Raw genomic sequence first — 6769 nt, 5'->3', positions numbered from 1 at the left:
AGACGAACATAAAGTTTCTTTTGTGTGCGAAGAATTACTGAGATCTGCAATGAAAACAGTATTATTATTTTGTCAAAGTGTGGTAGTGGGGATGGTCCAAAGTATAGGAATGAAATGCCAGTATTTTGTTGATGAAATTGTAATGTTGGAGTTATCTTGTGTGAAATGAAAATGGCGTTAAATATACCAGTGATTCTGCCTGTAGGTGCAATGGGCGTGATCAGTGGCGGACCTAGCCCACTGGGCCAGGGTGGGCCAGCAGTGCTAGTGTACATGTACATTTATTTATTTTCTTTTAGTTTTTAGCCTTTCTTCTATGTATATGAAAAGTATTTCCAAATCTCAGGGTGGGCCATGGCCCACCCTGGACACCCTCTACCTCCGCCACTGGGCGTGATGTATGGTGCATATTCAGTGAAACATGACAAAGCAGTTTGCTCAGTTTAACATTTCACTCTCACATAGAGTAGTTTGACCAGCTTGGCATTACCACACAGATCATAAAAGCACATGGCTAACATTTCTTTTACATGAAAGAGAAAACTTTATTGCAACGCGCTGTTAAACAATTTACAAAATATTCCAAGGCAAGGTGCTTGGTATCATCTAACCAGAAACCAATGACGCCTGCATAGCTAAACTATGGACTACTAAAGGATTACACTCTCCTTATACCCTTGAAAGAAACCCTGAAATAGCATGGAGAAGCAAGTTTCTTCTTTACTTTGTCGAACAGGAAACACAAGGAGGAGAGATCCCTCTTATTCACGGAGATCGCCAGTTCAAGATCCAGAAAGGCACATGATTCCAATTGACCCTGCCAACAAAGAGAGTGTCAAATTAATTAATGAGACAAAAAATTCTTAGGTGAAGAAGTATTTAACGACAATATAGAAACGACGCCTTCTATAGTATAAACCAGTCTGCAATGTCAAACATGGTTCTGTGCAATCTAAGGCTAGCAGAATCAAACAATGTATGTCTAAATTTCAGCTTAGTGAAGCAAATTCATGGCTTGCACATAAAAATGATTCAGCGTATTCATCATAGAACAAGGACCTGAATCTAATAGATGATATTCTAGACACAAACCTATAACTACACCAATAAAAAAGTTGACAATAGTAGCGCAACACTCCATCCATACTTTCTCCGAAGAGAAAACAGTATGTGTTCATGTATTTGTAGAACAGATTAGAATATAAAGCCTATTGCTATTCATGATTCTAATATATGCTTATACTTATATAAAAAGATCGCAACAGTTATCAACATACCAATATTATAAGACAAAGCAAAGCATGCTCACATATATGAAACAAAGGCAGTGCTGCATTCTGTACACTAATCATGCCAAAACCTCCTTATAGACAATATTTTTGGTACTTTTTCCCGATGGGTCAATATCCTTATTTGGCTTGGCAAGTATTCTTGTTGTTTGCCTTGATATTCCTCGAGACAATGCAACATATAGTTGACCGTGAGAGAAAACAGGTTCTGGAAGGTAGATACCAACATGTGGAATGGTTTGGCCTTGAGCTTTATTGATTGTCATTGCAAAGCTAAGACGAATTGGAAATTGCTTTCTCTTGAACTTCAAGGGAAGCACATCATCTTCAGAAGGGTACAAAGGAATTCTTGGAAGGAATACTCGCTTTCCAGCATGATGTCCTCCGATAATTTCAGCGTCAATAACATTATCTTGAAATGCTTTAATAATAAGCCTTGTGCCATTGCATAATCCATTATGAGGATCTAAATTCCGAAGCAAGATCACAGGGCAATTTATTTTCAACCTGAGAACATGTGGAGGTAGGCCATTAGGTGTGAGAGAATTTAGAAATTCGGGTGGGTAGTGATTGTGAGTATCATCCACTGCTGAATCGAAACTATAGTAGACCTTCTCTTCTCCAGGAAATAGGTCTATAAGCTTCACATTTAATTCATCCACGTATTCATTTTTTGTGGAAAGAATGGCACGAGCACTTATATAAGACGGCAATCTTCCATTCTTGTCAAGTGAAGGAAATACTTCGTTTATCAACTTACTAACCGAGGCACCTAAATTTGTGGAACCTATAACCATCTCTTCAGGTAAATGCACATAGTCTTCACCAATTGATTCTTCAACACCGTTGCCAATTCTCAAGAGAAAATCAGAGAACCATGGATCTTTTTGTGCTCTCATATTGCGCCAGAGTTTAATTTGTCTTATATCCTTCCATAGATAAGATTTTTTAAGAGTGGCATTAACAATTTGGGCTCTAGTGCCACGTCTAACTACTGGAAGGACTTGACAGAAATCTCCTCCGAACACAATTACTTTTCCTCCAAACTGTGATCTATTACCTGTAATATCTTGCAGGGATCTATCCAGCGCCTCAACAGCTTGTCGTTTTGTCATGCGACTTCATCCCAAATTATCAAAGATGCTCTTCGAAGTAATTCAGATGTCCCACCCTGCTTATTGATGTTGCACACAATATCCTCTTGAACATTGATCGGTATTTTAAATCTCGAATGCACAGTCCGGCCACCAGGCATGATAGAAGCTGCAATGCCAGATGTTGCTGTTGCAATGGCTATTAACCCCATGGATCGTACTTTAGCCAATAAAGCTTTATAAAGGTACGTCTTTCCTGTACCTCCTGGACCATCGATGAAGAAGACCTTACCCTTCGTGTGCAACACGTGATCCATTATTTCATCAAAAGCAAGTTGTTGTTCATTGTTTAGAGTTGCCTCCAGCTCCAGGTCTTCTTTAGCAACTTTAATAGACATTTCTTCGGTCAGTTCTTTAGCCTCTAAGCTATCTAGGTCATCAGCATCCAACAGATTTGGAAGATCAAAGGTCTTGATGTCCTTTCCCATGGAATATAACAAATCTTCAATATCTCCAAGATCAAAGTGAGAATTGAAGTACCGGATATTATCCTGAAAGTACTTCGCATCAGGATCTTGACTTGTGTATAGTCGGCGCATTTCAGCAGGAACAGTTGGAGGTACTATCTTGACCTTGCCACCCATGCAGCAAAATGTTGGATTCTCATACTGGAACCGTTTTGCATTGCAATGTGTGCAGTTAAGTACTGGCTCCAAAACATGATGGCCACTTGGTACACTCCGATATATACGATCAAAAGGATCATCTTGTATTCCACAATTTGCATGGTTTGGGTCTTGATATGATGATATGCATTCAGTTCCTGTCCATTTTTCTAATAGTGAGGAAACAGTGTCGCAATGGTAGTAATCATTGTTTTATACTGAGAACACATACTAATTCGTACCATGTCCGGTGAATATGTAACTCTCATCATCTTCATCATCATCCTCGGTCATATATTCGGATTGCCCAGATTCATCTACACATTAATTTGTCAATTAGTAAATTAATGTTTTAGGAGAGGGAAAGTTGAGAATGATCGATACATTATAAATACCTATGTACACCTTAACAATTGTATTACCTTCTAGAGCAGGAAAACAACCATTTGGGACATAGATGGTGCTGTCATGGTCTTCATGCTCATTGGCTACAACATGTTCATGTGTTTCCTTTCCAGTAGTACTACAACTTGCCCCATTAGACAGTCTCCTTCTCTTATGTCCACTGCCCTTGTCCAGGAATGCTGCTATACGCTTATGTTGACCAGTACCTGTCGATACATTACATGTTGTTAATATGTCAGATGGACTGATCACGGTCTAATTTTTAGCAACCAGACTGATTATGCCAACTCAAAGGATATTGTAGGACAGAAAGTTTAAACCTCCAATATTGGTCTGTGTTCCAGCAAAAAAAAACATATATTATAATATTTATTGACAAATAAAAAACAGAGTAGTAAATGGATGTTAATGTTCTAATTATCAGAAATGCACGGAGATAAACAAAACATAATTTGATCGAGTGACCATTCATGTTATTAAAAAATAATACAGAATATTATTGCATTAATATATACCTTCTGTTCTTGTACTGGCGAGAGTTGTTGCTTGCATGCTTAAACTGGTACAGTTACAAGTTTGACTCCCAGATTGTACATTATTACTAACTTCAACGGGATTTTTCCTTCTCCGTTTGTACTCACGGTTTCTTTGTAGGTAGGCAGCACACTGTTCTGCAGTCATCCGCGAGTATCTTTCCCGATCACGATAACGCTTACGCTCGGAAGCATCTATTGGTAGAGTTATGTGTCCAGCCGAAGGAGTAGTTGACTGTATGGATATGCCAGATGGATTGACTGATCGTTTCGTCCCAGTAATTGGATGATCCGCTGAACCAAGAATATTTTGCGCTGAAATGAATAGAATATTTCGAACAATCTGTGAGCATTCTTTTTAACACACAAGGCATAGGTTTATTTTCATTTATATATCAACATCTAAGAAGCTGTAATCTTGTTTAAAAAATATGGTGACCAAAAATATTAAAAATATACCTTGTTTTATCTTTGATAAACTATGTGAGTCAACCACATTTGTAATATCTTGAAAAGGAGCCCGTCTTGGCATTCCAATGGATGTTGTATGGTTACTTGAATTTCCTTTCACTTGCTTCCTAGATAATTGTCCGCAATATAAGTCACTGAGCAACATAGTAGACACCATTAGCACAAGCATAGGAAGATAATGCAGCAGTATATACACGCCAAGCTTAAGTCACATCAAAATTATTGCAACAAACCATTTTCTTTTTGCATATTACTTGATACAAACTCCAATAATATTAGACAGTATTGATGCTTTGGTCAGTACACATTTTGTCATGGTACAGTGGAACATGCACGCATTTATTATATATATATATATATATATATATATATATATATATATATATATATATATAAATCAAACGTTAAAATCAATGAAGACGAGCTTTTAAATGGCTATAACACTTACACGGAAGTATATCAGAAATGAAACGAAAAAAAACTTTGTGGACATAAACTCAAACACGTGGTGGGCAGAATATGCTCTGACATATTTCTTGATTTCTACACTGAAATACAAAATATGGGTTCAGATTCATGGCATCTAATATACAGTAATAAAAGATATACAGAAAATTAAAGAACTTAGCACCACCTCTATAATTTTTCAATGGTATCTTACCTCTTCACATCGAAGCTGCCGGTGCGTGAGGTTGTGCTCATATCGGTTGGGCTGCACTGGTATACCATCCGGCTGCTAGCACCTGCAGCGGCAGCAACTTCCGGGGTGGATTGGCCTGAGGCACGTATGGGCGGAGATGCCAGGAAGCGGTGGCGGTGAGCACGTGGAACAGTACTCAGGGATGGTAAGCGCCTGAGGGGAAACTTTTGGGCAGCCCAAGTTTGAGCGATTGGAGTCGAATTGGCACAGATGAGAAACTGGGGAGCTCTTGTCGCGGCCGGCGGCCGGCGGCCGGCGGTGGAGGGCCGAGCTGTCGAGTTGTGGCGGCGCGAGTACGGAGCGACAGCGGGGGCGTGCAGATGCGAAGAAACAGAGTCTGCTTCAGCCAAGAGAGATGGGGCGGGGCTTGTTTTTTGTATCGGTATTTTATTTAGGTGGGGACACTCTAGGTGCTTCCAGAAAACCATTCCCGCGCGGTGATGGCGCCCAAAACTTGAGCGCGCGCGGGACGACTGCGAATCCTTGAGATCTTAGCCATTCGATTGGGTCTAGTTAATATCTAACGGTAGATTTTAGCACAGCGAGCTGAATCAACGGCTGATATTTGGTTTGGGATGATAGGAGGAGATAGAAGGGAACCAAATTCAAAACTCGTACACTATAAAGTAGTATAGATATAGATATGTCATAGAATAATATCATTTGATTGTTTTTTAATATGAATTGATGGTATAATCTTTATAGCATACTTACCATATATAATTAATCTCAAAGATAAATTTGAACTGCTTATTAGGCCTTATAAACCCCAACAAATGGAGTATTGGCATACAATATAAATTATCCACAATCTTGGATCACGGCCTTAAAAGAGACAAGCACTAAAAACAGGCAGGAGTGATCGACTATAAAACTTGTACTAGCTTGTGAGGATTTGCCTTAAAACGGTGCGAGAAATGATTGTTTCTCCATTTTTTCCTCTTTTAGGCCTTTGATAAATGAGTATATATAAATCAATTTGATTCCGAGCTAGACAATAAGATTCGTCTAAATACAAATGGAGCATACGGCTCGAAATTTTGACAAAGAAATATAACTATTCGGAAGTTGAGTGAGGAATAGTCTCTCTGTTTTTATATAAAAAGTACGGAAAAACGCCTGGAGTTCAATCCAACGTCTCCTGTGAAAAACAATAAAAAAGCGAAACAACAATCAAGTACTAAAAGCAGAAAAACAACACGAATCTCTACGTATAATCTCATGGCTATAGCATCAATTGAGCTATAGCTATTTTCTCAACCAATTGAGAAATAGCAAACCCGTTTACAAATTACAAATGAGTTTGCTAACTGAGATTTAATCAAGTCTCAATAGACCCTCCTAACCATCCGATATTTTGATTGATACTTTAACATTTGTCCATGTTGTTCGTTTCGTGAGAGTCGGCCTGTGCGAGAACCCCGTCTGCCTGATCATGGTTTCTTCTTTTTTTAGTGCTCGAGGGGCTTCGTGGAATTTCTTATTGGACGCATGTTGAGTCAAGCTGTCCGGGTCTCGCACAGGGGAAATCGAATCCTGTCCACGCCTAATCATAGTCAAAATCTGAGTTTGATCCTGGCTAAGGAAAAATATGTACATTCGAATTCGAATG

The sequence above is a fragment of the Triticum aestivum genome, chromosome 4A, assembly GCF_018294505.1.
Source record: "Triticum aestivum cultivar Chinese Spring chromosome 4A, IWGSC CS RefSeq v2.1, whole genome shotgun sequence".
Taxonomy (NCBI): Eukaryota; Viridiplantae; Streptophyta; class Magnoliopsida; order Poales; family Poaceae; genus Triticum; species Triticum aestivum.
Note: the sequence above shows the minus strand (reverse complement) of the source record.